At 46.1% G+C, this 13,852-nt stretch overlaps 1 long non-coding RNA gene across 2 annotated transcripts; it reads left to right on the forward strand.

The window, feature by feature from the left end:
• Positions 1 to 2,310: 2,310 nt before the first annotated feature.
• On the forward strand, positions 2,311 to 4,709 carry LOC137222335 (uncharacterized). Of its 2 annotated transcripts, none has more exons than XR_010942412.1 (3): positions 2,311 to 2,624; positions 3,464 to 3,702; positions 4,152 to 4,709. It is a non-coding gene; the product is annotated as an uncharacterized lncRNA (long non-coding RNA). The 2 variants fall into 2 exon arrangements; XR_010942413.1 differs by having other exon boundaries at positions 2,311 to 2,596.
• Positions 4,710 to 13,852: the final 9,143 nt, after the last annotated feature.

Consider the following 13,852-nt stretch of genomic DNA (forward strand, 5'->3'; position numbering starts at 1 on the left):
ATGTTGTTTTTCTTTTCCCATATAGTCAAGAGTACTACACTTTGGCAATCACAGACCATGAGTGAGGCCAAGGTCAAAGCAAAGGCCAAGGTCCCAAAAAGTTCCCCCAAAGACTCCAGGAAAAAAGCTTTTGTCTATCAACTTTGAGGATCAAAAATGGTACAAAACTTGGACTACTGCCCACCTGGGCAGGTATCTCCCTATGCAATTTATAGAAATACAATATAAATTCCACCCCCTACCCCCCACTTACCATAAAAGAGAGATAATCATATAGTTTTTACCCTGAAATATGTTAATACAATAAATCATGTTAATATTTAACTGTCCTTGCCGTTATGGAATAAACTCTACTGGATCATGATGTATGTCTTTTAAATACACAGCTGGATTTATTTTGCTAATATTTTATTCTGAATGTTTACTTCTCTAATCATGTGTTAGAGTGGGCTAATGTTTACAATAGCAAAAAAAAAGAAAACAAACAACATCCATCAGATGGAGAACAACAGAATAAATTATGGTGTAGTATACTATGGAATGTTACTCAGCTTTTTCTTAATTTTGAGAGGTCCATTGACTAACCCAAAGAGATAGCCATGATATACTCTTAAATGAATACACCAAGTTACAAAAAGTCTATATATGTTTGTATATATGCTTATATATTTTTGAGCAAAGAGAAAGATGTCGAAAAATACTCAAAGTGTTGGTTAATGTTGGCTACCCCAAGGAGTACAGTGGAGAAGGGAGAGACCTGAGAGGGGAGGAATATATTAACTTTTTCTTTATTCACTCCTGGTTTGTTTAGTGATTGCAAGCAGAGTATTCCTTTTGTAATTTTTTCTTTTAACAAAGGTAGGATGGTGGTGGGGGGAGGAAACACCAGTTATCTATTAAAAGTGATGTCAATTAACATCTGTTGAGAACCAATAAATAGCTACAATTAATACATCCAAAAACGAAAATAGAATAAAATTATCAAAAGCAAGAAGAAGAATCATTATGAAGTTCATTTACCTGAAAATACAAAGCAATCAATCTGGAACCAAAGTTACATAGACGTGGTCTTTCCCAAGTGTATTAAGCAAGACATCTTCAGGAAGAACTAGTTTTTCATTTACAACTAGCACAAAATTATCGGTTCATGGATATGAGGACAACCAAGGATAAAACAAAGAGAAAATGAGTCAAGTCCATTTAAAGGAAAATATTTAAGGAATAATTGTACCCATCATACATACACAGATTAGCTGAAAAAGGCAAAATATTACAGAAATCATTGAAGCTTGGGGAAAAAAATGACATTCTGAATAGTCAGCTTGTCATCTTCACTAAAGAAAGAGGGGCAAATTTTTTCCTAGTGTGTTATTTTATATTTTACACCGTAAATAGACAAGTCCTTTTTACTAAATCACAAAGGAAAACCAACCACCTTGACCGATCGCCACATATGAAACAATTTAAAATGAAAACTTACAAAAAGCTATCAACATGGAGCATGGGGCCGGGTGGGGAGGGAGCGATAAAGTTCTCACACTCAGAAAGTTGCAGTTACTCACAAAAGTAAGAAATGTGTGTAAAATTTGAAAATATTTACATAATCGAATTTTTAAAAATTGTCAAAGGTCTCATTCTCTCTAGAAAAGCTGTGGTTTGCTATTTCACCGAGGAGATAAAAATTTAATTTTTGTCAGCTCTGTGGTGGTTAAAGGAGAATAGTACAGAAAGAAATGCGTACTAGGAGTCTGCCCAACAGAATTTTTGTCCTAAAAGTTTTTCACTAAGTTTACGGTTATTCAAGTACTCTTTCTCTCAGCTCTTATCAAATCCTTCATAAAAGAAAATTTCAGGACACAAATCAGTAGCCGAATCGCCATGGGCTCCGTTGGCTGCCCACTTCGCCGTCTCCCGCTCGCCCCGTCCCTCTCCCTGGAGCTCAGGCGCTGGAGACGAACGCCCGCCCTTCCCGAAACCACCTTTCCCGCCCAGCTCGCCAGTCTCTTACCTGCCGCTCCGAGTTGCTCTTGGCACGTGGGGGTCAAGCCCCAGGTCCCGGGGTCTCCCGTGAGGCTGGCGCCGCCCGCGATTCCCCGAGCACCTCGCCGCGCTTCGCTGCCTGAGGTGAAACTGCGCCCGGCAAAGCGCTGCGGCCCTCTCCTGTCAGCGGCCCTCTCCTGTCAGCGACCCTCTCCTGTCAGCGGCCGCCTCACAGACACCGGCTCTCCGCCTCAGCTCGGCGTCAGCTCTCCGCTCTGAAGTGAGCGCTCAGCTGGGATGCGAACGCGGCCGGGGGCGGGGCCTCGCGGAGCATGCGCGGAGGGCGATGCCGGAGGCCGTAAGGGTGACCCCTGCCCTGCGCTCAGAGAGCTCCCAGCTTCCCCAGCGGGGGGGTTGGGTATCACTGGCCCGCGTTGCCAGAGCCCAATTGAGCGGCACCCGGGAACCCGCAGTTCCCGGCCTCCCGGTGGCGCCGCCTTCGCGACGGGGCTGTTGCACCCTCCAAAGAACGGGCAACCCTGCCCTCTCCACAGTTTATGGGTGATGAGCAGCTTCGAGAGAGAACGGAGACCAAACCGTTCTCTGCGCGGAGAAGGTGAACCCTGGCTCTGCCGCCCTGTGAGGTTTGGGCATTCCTCTTTTCCTCAGGGGCCTCTGACTGGTGGGGTCCTTGGTATTTTGTGAGGAAGAGGAAGGGGAATTCAATAGATCTCCAGGCCCTAGATAGTTCAGCTCTGCCCCCAGGGGTGAGGTCGCGCTGGGTGATGCTGTTGTCACGTGCGCCCATTTCTGAGCCAGTCCTCCTGCTTTGAGGGCCGGAACGTTCCTTTAGATGCCCCCTCCCCCACCTCAGTCCCCTCACGCACAGGTGAGTCATTGGTCCTTATAAATGTCAGTTATTCTTTCCTTGATGCTGAGCTGTAATCTGTAGACTGTTTGAAACGCCACAATTGGCTGAGGTGGGAATCGGGGATGAGGTGCAAAAAGCAGCCCTGGGGGGTGGGGTGGGGAGGGAAGAGAGAGAAGGCCGACTGTGTTGTCTAGAATCACCGCTGAAATTCACCAACGCCAGCCCGAGAGCCTGTGGTGAAGCTGTGACACTCCTTCTGTCACTGCCAGGTCGGACAAGAAGTAATGCGGGGTTTTTTTGTTTTGTTTTGTTTTCCTGTACGCGGGCCTCTCGCTCCGGACGCGCAGGCCCAGCGGCCATGGCTCACGGGCCCAGCCGCTCCGCGGCATGTGGGATCCTCCCGGACCGGAGCATGAACCCACGTCCCCTGCATCGGCAGGCGGACTCCCAACCACTGCGCCACCAGGGAAGCCCAGGAATGCGGTTTTGAGAGCTAGTCAGCAAGGCACAGAAAGCCCCCATATTAAAGCCTCCTTGAAGGTCCTATTTCTCCCATTTGCCTCCACGTAGATCCTCTTCCCTTTGACTCTTCTTTCCCTCGCATCACACAAGAGGAAGCCAACTGTGAAAGATATCTGGACATACGTTTTCCTCATGGGCTGTAAGATGACGCAAAGCAATCACTGTCACATACTCTTCCTGGTTTGTCTTTCCTTCCATCAACTGAGACGACCTTTTGTGTTCATCCTGTCCCTAATGAGAAGCCTAATGAGAAGTGACTGGAAATAGATAACCCAAATTACTTCAGTCAAGCAACCTGTTCCCTGGTGTTTCTAGGAGAGGTTGGTTTGGTAAGTCCTTTGAATCTACTTCAGGACTTTCTTTTATTCCCCCCCCCCCAAAGTTGGTATGAATTTCAGAATAATACAGGAGATTGAATATGAAACCATTTCCAAAAGCTAGTCTCTACAGTGAGTGCTTGAAAAGTTAGAACTAGAGCAGCTTTGAATACTATGGCTAAAATGGCAGGGTGAAGGATTGGTAGATGGAACTTTCTGATGATAACTCCAAAAACTTAGATTACTCTAAAACGGATCTGTCTATGGTGATGGAGGCAGAGTAGTGATTACTTTGGGGGAACTGACTTGAGAGGGGACAGGAGGGAGCCTTCTGGGTTACTGGAAATGGTCAGTATCTTGATTTGGTTAATGATTACAAAGGTTAACATATGTGCAAAAAGATTTGTGTGCTTTACTGCATATCAATTCTAAAACTTTTTTTTAATTTTATACACACAAAGAGGCATTACAACATGATCATGATTGGAATCTGGAAACTTGGGTTTGAATCTCAGTGTCACTCGCCAATTACCAGCTATGTGAACTTGAGCAAGTCTCTGAGCCTCCTTTTTTTCATCTAGCTAATATGGGTGATGTTACCTCACAGGGTGGTTGTAAGGATCAAATCAAATTATGTTTGCAAAATACTTAGCACTAACCCTGCTAAATAATAAGTGCTTGGGAAACAGTAGCCATTGTTACATTATCTTTCTTACACTCACATTTACTCTACTCCTCTGGTCTTTTTAATTTATTTTAAATATTACTTTGTACCACTGAAATAATAACATTCCTTTCCCCCAAAATAACAAAAGGCAGTCAGAAGTGTCAAGTGTTGGTTTTCAAACTAGCTCAGGTGGCAGGACTTAGAAATTAGGGTAGTCATTGTGGAACCCTATGAAATGTTGATGGATTTATTTCTTCCACATGGACTTCACACAAATTTACTAACACTAAATTTGGCTATATTTTGTTTATGCAGATCTCCCACATATTAAAAAATGTATTTTAAGAAATAATATGTCTGCCTTTTCCCTTTTTTTAAAATTTTATTGAAGTATAGTTGATTTTGCTTTTTTCCTTTAAAATTTGTTGGCAACGCTTCACAAGATAGAAAGTATCAAACATTTAGGAACAATTCACAAAATGCAAACCTTTAAATCCATTCTTCCTGAAAATTAAGAAACCACTGTAATTGTTCAGTTTTAGCAGCAGACCTCTTTAGTGGGCAAAAGCAACAGGCAAAAAGCACATCTGTTTGTCTGGCACAGACACTTTTAGGCACAGACCTCTTCCTCAGTTCTCTACAGAGTTTGAAGGTACTTGGTATTGACAATGTAAATTCTGTAAAAGACATTTCGACTGAGAAAGGGGGGAAAATTAAGTTCCATTTGGAACTTTCTACAGGTGGAACCCTAGTTTATTTCCAACCCATTCCCTTCTAGTTTATTCATATACTCCTGAACACATATACAAAAGTTGATTATGAAAAAATTTAAATGCACAGTATATTACAAGAGCATTTTTCCCCGAGAGAGCTGAAAATCACTATTCAATTCCTAATTGCAACTCACCTTTAAGATCTGATCTTTGAAAAAGTACTTCCAGCTTGTATTATATTTTCTGATTTTGTCCTAGAGTCATTGCTTTGTATATAGTTAATGACTCCATCTTTGCTCAGTTGTATTAAGTTTAAGAAAACTATGTTTCTTATTACTAGTATCAGCATTTCCATTTTCTATTCATATTTATAAATGGTAATAAAAATGTAATGAAATGTTCAAACAATCATATAAACAAATACCCGTAAATGAAGATGCTGCCAAAAATAAACTCTTGACTGGTAGGCTGTGCCACTGTGTAAGAGCTTAAAACGTTCATTCACCAGCAAATGCAAGTATGTCACAATTCCATGTATTAAAAGATGACTAAGCAATGGCACTGTAAGAGAAACTCTAAGTTGATCTAAAGTTGAAACCACAAACATTGATGAGCACCTATTTTGCACTCATTGTTGACGCATTTTTTTCAAAGACAGTATACTAAAGAAATTACAATTCTGTCATCATCAAGGGTATTTACTGTACCCAAATACAAACATGACACCACTGACCCACCACTAATAAGAAGTTTGAGTCGATTCTCCAGTGTTGTATGGGTTTTATTGAACCTGCAGATCCCCTTACTCAAAGCACCTAAGTACTTACAAGGGAGTTAAATATTAGGAGGAGCCATTGGCAGCAAAGGGAGCATGATTGGCCTTTACAGAGAATGACCACACAGTCATATGGTTTGGTACCATAGCCCTTATCAAGTAGCAATGAGTAAAGGGAAGAATACAGTAGAGTTGTGTAAACTGTCTTTATTTTCTTTCATATAATGGAATACCCCTAATTTCTTTGAATCCAAAATGGCTTCAGACAAGAGATGAATTTTTTTAATATAATTGAATTATAGCTTTGTTGATGTGAAATATAAAGAGTTTTCAATTATAAAAAAAAAAAGAGGTGAGAGGAAGAAAAGTGAGGGGAAATAAAGGTTTCAATTGGACTTTATCCCACACATCTGAAGCCCCTGTCACAGTTTCTCTAGGTTGAGTGAACCAAGCCTGATGCGCAGTGTGAAAGGAACAAAAAAGGAAGTCGAGAGTCAGAATTCAGCAGAAGAAAGGGAGCGGGGCATTTTCATGTTACGTTGCCAACCTAATAATTGTAATGAAACTTCATTCAGGTGTAATTTGGCTATCTGAGAATCTCATCTATCTAAAGTACAGCAAAGAACCAAGGAAATAAAAGAGATGGAAAAAGCCCTCTTCAGAAATAAAACAGAGATCACCAAAGTCCATGCCCTAAAGATCAAGCCCATTACTCCTAGAGATTCATCAAAGCCCTTTCTCATAGGTTATTAATGTTTACTTGGATTCAATTTTAAAGGACCTGGCAGTCCGGTTTCCAAACTCATAAAAAATTAAAATCGGTAAACTAGAAGTGGGAGGAGAAACTATCCCATGTGGGCATGCAGATAGCAGTAAGAAGACTGGAAGTCTATAAGCAGGACAGAGATAAAAAAAGGCATAAAAATTGACTTAATGATCAAAAAGCACTGCAATTTAGTGTCTTTAGACTAGGGGGAAAGAGTCTTACACCTCTATAGGCCTTGTGGAAGAAATATTAAAATCTGATTCTATATTAACCTTGAGCAATCAAGAAAATTAAATTATATTCACTATACAGACATTCTCTGAATTACGCAGCACTCAACTTTATGTAAATAGCTCTATAAGGCACACAATAAATTTTTGAAATTTTGAAGATGATTTTATATGACACTGAGAAATACAAAGAAGTCAAGTGTATGTTAATGGTTAAATAAATTATGACATGAAAATTTGATGGGCAATTATGAAATCATAAAAACTATTAGTGAAGAAATGTGTATGACACATGAAGTTAAAAAAACAGGATACAGAATTGTATACGCAGCATAATCTTAATAATGTGTAAAATACGTAGAAAGAAGATCTTTTGATCTCATTAATAACAGCCACAGAAAAAATTTTTTAAACCTCAGAACAAACTCTATGTGCAATACACACACAAAAAAAACTATAAATATTCACTGAAGGAAATTTTAAAAACTGCGTAAACAAAAAGGCATACCACATTCCCTAATGGGAAGACTTGATCTGGTAAAGGTGCCATTTTACCCAAATAGTTTACAAATTCAATGTAATTCCAATCAAAATTACAATAGGATTTTTAACAAAATTGATATGCTAATGCTAAAACTCATTTGGAAGAATACATACTTAAGAAGAGCTAAAAAAAAAAAAAAGAAGAAGAGCTAGACATTTTTTAAGCATACTGAGGGGCCTCTAACTACCAGGTATCAAAATATACAATCACAGTCATTAAAGGATGATAAAGAAAACAGAAAAAAAAGATTAACAGAAGAGAAAAGATCCATCAGCTACTGACACAAAATTGTGGATAGAATTTCAAGTAATTGAGAATAGGTGTTGGGACAATTGGTTATCCATTAAAAAAAAAAAAAAAGCTATATCTCTACATCACACTGTTCAAAAATAAATTAATTAACTTTCCCTTCCCAGCAACTGGCATGGTCAGGGCCAAGGCCTGAAGAGGCAGCAGCCAGCACCGTGGAGGCTAACGGGGACTGGGATGGGCACAGCTGGACCAAGCAGCAGGCAGCCACAGGGGTGGGGAAGAGGGGACAACCAGCATGGCAGGGAGATCTGTTATCCACAGGGGTATTGGGAAAATAAGGAAATACACGGAGGATGGTGAGAGCAGGTTTCTCTCTGTCATAGGACGGAGTTACAAATATGGAAAGTGAGAAGCTTAAAAAGAACTCTGTGAGGTTGGACTGGAGAAATTGGTGTGAACTCAAAGTTTTACATATCTATGTTCTGATTTGGATGCTTGTGCTAAGGTTATGTAGCGGGGGCAGAAAGAGGTACGGATACTCGGGGGGAGAGGAAGAGACTGCTGAAAGGAGTCTGGAGACATTACAGTTGCTTGTCCCATCCATAGAATAACACACACACACACACACACACACATATAAATGTGTGTGCGTGTTTATATATACACATACAATTACATGCACATGAATGTGTATGTATGTATATGTACAGATATATGTATATATATATGCCTGCTTGAGGCTGCAGGTTCCACCTCTGCTCCATCCACACCTCACAGACTTAGGGCTTTGCAGATACTTCTAAGATATTCCCTTTGATTTTCATCTTCCTGTTCCTGCATTTTCCTTTGTCTGCACTTTGGCTGATCCCAGCAGCTTTCTGAGAATAAACCCAGTGTATACAAAGAAGGAGACTGGTTATTGGTGTTTTCTTCCCCTTTTTTATATTTCTCCCATAGAGTGGGATGTTATTTTCCAGCAGGAAGTGCCTTTCTATTTATTCATTTTCTGCTTGATTATTATGATGAATGATGCCAAGGGGATCTGTGGATGGATGAACCAAGGCTCTCTGCATCACCTGTCCTGTCCTTTCCCCTGCACCCCGACTTCCCCACAACTGTCCATAATTATTTTGTCTCTTTCCACCCACTTCACTGTTTCCTTCAAAGTGGGAGATGAGAATTTTTATGTTTTCTGATTTCCTTCCTTTTCACATCCCCTTTTCAGGGCTTAATAAGACAGCACAAGGTACCCAATGTTAGAGGCCTAATATTCTAGAATATTCCCTCCCCGGCTGGTGGCTGAACAGTTGACTTTGATGGGTGCGGTGAGCAGCTGGCTCTCAAGGAAGGCTGGGTGGACCCAGCTTTCTCATCAGCTGCCCCACACCTGCCCTTTCCTGATCAAGAACCTGATGATCTTGGTCCAAAGCCCTATTCCCCCCACTTCCCACTGCGTGACCTGAGCAACTTTCTTTTTTTTTTTTTTTTTTTGTGATACGCGGGCCTCTCACTGCTGTGGCCTCTCCCGTTGCGGAGCACAGGCTCCGCACGCGCAGGCCCAGCGGCCATGGCTCACGGGCCCAGCCGCTCCACGGCATGTGGGATCCTCCCGGACCGGGGCACGAACCCATGTCCCCTGCATTGGCAGGCGGACTCTCAACCACTGCGCCACCAGGGAAGCCCCTGAGCAACTTTCTTAATCCCCAAATCTTCGTTGTCCAATGTGGACAGTAGAGGTGGACACTGAGAGAGCCTGCTGCACAGGGTGGCTTTGCAGATTAATGAGGAAGAACGGATAGTACGTTGGGTGGGGCTGGTCCTTTAAGGGTGGGAGGTGAGCTCACTGAAGTGCTTCCAGGTCCTGGGATCAATCATCCATTTGCCCAGGAGGCCTCAACAGCCTCAGCATTCATTAGGCACCTGGTGTGTACTTGTCTTATGGGAGACAAAGACCCTGGTTGTAGCAGCCATGGGAGAATGTGCATCTGAATGGGGAGTCAGACCCAAGGGGTGATCAGAATGAGTGGAAGATGCCCCTTGAGATGGGCAGGTGTGAGTCATGTTTCTGGTGCTTGGAAGAAGTGAAGCTGGGCTGGATGCAAATGCCACTCCCCCCTCCCCAGTACTGTGTTCTGTGTCATCCTGTGCTGGGCATCTTCATTGGACATAAACAAACCCAGGGACTCCAAGAAGCTTCAGGTCACGTCCTCAGCTTCCTGAGCTCCAGCTCTGACCAGAGACCCCGGTGTAGAACCGTGAGGAACTGCAGATGCTAGCTGTGGTGTGGAGGCTGAGTGACACTCTTCATCCTCCCCAGGAGCTGTTCAAGAAGGTGGTGCCCCATCACTGCCTGGGCTCCATCTGGTCCCAGGGGACCAAAAGGGGCCATGAGCACCTGGTGCCCACTGTCCACAACACCGTCACCCACTTCCAAAAGGTGGTCAACTTTATCACCACCACCTACCTTGGGAACCCAATTATGACAGCCCAGAACAGGGCCGAGGTGGTGGAATTCTGGATCCAGGTGGCCAAGGTATGCTGTAGGAGGGCCCAGGGAGCACTCTCTGGAGCCATGGGCATTGCCCCTTCTCCTTTCTCAGCTCTCAGGATTGAAGTCTGGGGTCTGAGTTCCTACACAGTCCCTAGGCCCCTCCTGCCAGGGGCACACTGACCTTGACATTCAGATCCCAGTGATGGGCTGCTCACTTCCTCCTTGGGTTGAGCTAAAACCCTCGGGTCCCAGGTGCACCCTCCCCAGGGCCACTGGGCATCTTTCTCGGGGACAGAAGCCAGAGGAGCGGGGTTCCAGCTCTCTCCTCACTGACCATTCCCTTCCTTCCCCAAGTGTGCAGAGGCCTGAGGAATTACTCCTCTCTACAAGCCATCATTTTGGCTCTGCAGAGGCCTCCATTAAAGCACCTCAGAAAGACATGGGGACAGGTTTCCAGGTGAGTAGGCTGCTTTCCATCTGAGCACCAGAGTAGACAAGACACTACCCACCATGTTGCTGGCTGTGTCCCCTCCGTCAGCTGGGAGCTCCTGGGAGACAGTGGACCCTGGGGACAGGAAGCCACCTGGTTGCTGGGACTCTTGAGTCTCTCTAGGACCTGAGGCCTGTGGTTCTGCTTAAAAAATTAGGATCTTTAAATGTCAGATCCTGCATTGAACCAAATGGGAGATTTGAACCAATGGGAGATTTTCAAGTGACAGCGACAGAACTCTCCATCCAACTGAAACCAACACCGGTCAAAACAGATCTGCTCAGGAGTGAACGGAACAAAGGCCCCAGGAGACAGCCTCCTCCCCAGTCCCACAGAGACCTCTGGGCCCAGACGACGCAAGGGATACCCTCATGAGGCCTGTTAATTTTCCAGGTACTCATAAAGGATTTGCTCTCAAATCCCTGCACATTATTCCCCTGTTTTCTTCCTTCTTTCCCATCCCCTCAGGAAGAGCTCCCAACAATTTGAAAAGTTATGCCGGAAAAACAAACTGCTGAACAGGACGATCATTGAGGTGACGTGGAGGCTGTAGATCTGGAAGGAGGGGGGACCAGGCAGGATGTGGTGTGGGCAGCTTATCACAAAAAGTTCTCCGAGAAATTCAGTCTGTCTTGTCCAGGTTGACAGGAAGAGGGATGTGTGAGCTCTACAGGCACGTGGGGGCAGTCTGGGGCAGGAGGCCTTGGTCATGGGATGTAGCAGTGTTGGCTGGACTGTTTCAGGAGGGTGAGAAGCTGGTAGAATTAGTAGTTCTCTGGATTCCTTGCTGGTCCATCAGCTGCCACTCATCTTCCTACAGGCTGTTGGGTGGACGGTGCAGGTGGGGGTCCTTTCTTCCTAAACTAGCCCAGACTGTCCTCACTAAGCCAGGCCACTGCTGCTCCTTCTGTCTTCACTGTACCTCGCAGAAGAAGGGGACCCTGGCTGCAACAGGGATGGACACAGTGAGAATCCCAGGGACCAGGGGGACGGGGGCGGGGGGCGCTGCCCAGCCTAAGACAGATTATGTGTGCTTTCTGAAACTCCCCACTCTGTCCTACAGAGTCACTGCTAATCGATCCCAGAGGGATTCTTGCCTGATGCCTTTTTAGCAATGATAGTTGCCCCAGATGGTGATGAGAAGTATCTGAGGAACTGATAGATTCCTAATGGATCCTTCCTGACTGGACTTCAGAAGTTGCCACAAAAAAGGTGGAAGTTATGGGCTTCCCTGGTGGTGCAGTGGTTAAGAATCCGCCTGCCAATACAGGGGACACGGGTTCGAGCCCTGGTCTGGGAAGATCCCACATGCCGCGGAGCAACTAAGCCCGTGTGCCACAACTACTGAGACTGCGCTCTAGAGCCCACAAGCCAAAACTACTGAGCCCACGCGCCACAACTATTGAAGCCCGCGCACCTAGAGCCCGTGCTCCACAACAAGAGAGGCCACCGCAATGAAAAGCCCGCGCACTGCAAGGAAGAGCAGCCCCCGCTCGCTGCAACTAGAGAAAGCCCGCGGGCAGCAATGAAGACCCAACGCAGCCAAAAATAAATAAATAAAAAAGCATTTACCTGCTTCTGGCCGGGAGGTCTGGAGTCGTAGGTGTTTCAGGGTTCCTATTTGTAAGTAAATGGAATCCTTAATCTTGAAAGTGTAGTGTTTAAAAAAAAAAAAAAAAAGGTGGAAGTTAGTGCTCTGATCGCCCACTGCCCTGTCAGTCAGAGCACCTCAAGGGTCCCCTTTCTGAGTACCTGAAAAAGGATTTCTGTGCAAGGGAATGTCATGAGGGGTTCTTAGGGAAGTGAGGCTTTAGCATGGCCTCGGGTCAGCCTAGGGTCAGAGGACAGGAGGCTAGGACAGTCAGGAGCCTCTCAACCAGGCCCCCCAATATACCCTGTTAATTTTCCTCCATGGCTCAGCTCCTTGCTGGGAGCCTGGACACTCATTAGTCCAGAGGTTAGGACTGTGGTCAGTGGTGGAGCCGGGGGTGGGGTGAAGGCATCCAGGACAGGGCCTATGGCTGGGAGGGGTAGTGGCCTCTCCTCTGTGGACCCCTCTGTAAGTCACTCACCTCTGAGGGCCTCAGTCCCTTAAACCGGGGAGATCTGGAGAGAGATGATTCTGTACTTAGGCTGCACAAGGAGGTTCAGTGAGTAGGATCAAGGGAGGAAGAGAATGTGTGGAGCTTTGTGATGGCTCCACCTGGACGGGTGAGGGCAGTGATGACAGTCACAGGACACTGAGCGCTCAGGAGACCCAGGGACGCCGGCAGAGTTCTCACACGGTCCAGATGAGGATAGAGGCTCAGGGTGGCCAGGTCACACAGCCAAGGTCACACACAAGTGAGTGTTAGAGCTGGGATTGTTCTAGAATCAGAGCTCACTGGAGGTTGGGGCAGCAGAGGTACCAGGTCACTCAGGCCACATGTCCAGGGGTTGAGATCAGGAGCCCTGGGGGGAAATGTGGGAGGGTAGTATGGCCACAATGACACTGTCCTCGACCCTGCAGGAGGCAACCTCCTTGTTGGCCACTGTGGAGGTGGACCTCCAGGGAGCTCAGGAGACACAGCAGCAGCAGGTGAGACTGCCTGCGGAGGAGGGGCCCAGGGGTCCGAGCAGAGGGTGCTCCTCCCTCCCAGCTGGAGGCATCCACCGGGAGAGGGGCGCTTTCCATCTGCAGACCTGCCCCCGGTACCACAGGACCTGAATTGACTGCAGTGGAAGTGACCAGGAGGAGGGATTTGGGGAGGGATGGGCCAGGGACCACAGAACCTGGGATTTGCCAAATGCCAGCCCCAGGAGGTGACTGGAGGAAGTTTGGTGCTCCTGAAGGGGAAGGGAGGGGCTTCGGAGGAGGCTGCTAAGAGTCCTGGGTTACTCCGTGTGGGGTCTGGGGGTGGGATAGGAAGCTGAGAGTGAGGGGTTTCAGGGGACCTTCAGATGGCCCCTGAGAGGGGGGGCTCATCACCATTCCTATCCCGATGGCAGAGTGTCGTCCCTTTCCTCAACACCTTCCTCAGTCACCTGCTGCTGCTGGACTACATAATGGACGGTCATGAGAAAGTGAGCCTGGAGTGGGGGGCTGGGCAGGATCCCGAGGCTGGGAAGGAGACAGCCCTACCCTGAGCCCTTAGCTCTCAGCACGTGGCAAACCTCCTCTCATGGGAGCCTAACAGCCGCCCTTGGGAGCAGGGACTTAGGCCCGTCCTAGTTATGAGTGAAAGGAGCCTCCGA

The sequence above is a fragment of the Pseudorca crassidens genome, chromosome 3, assembly GCF_039906515.1.
Source record: "Pseudorca crassidens isolate mPseCra1 chromosome 3, mPseCra1.hap1, whole genome shotgun sequence".
Classification (NCBI taxonomy): Eukaryota; Metazoa; Chordata; class Mammalia; order Artiodactyla; family Delphinidae; genus Pseudorca; species Pseudorca crassidens.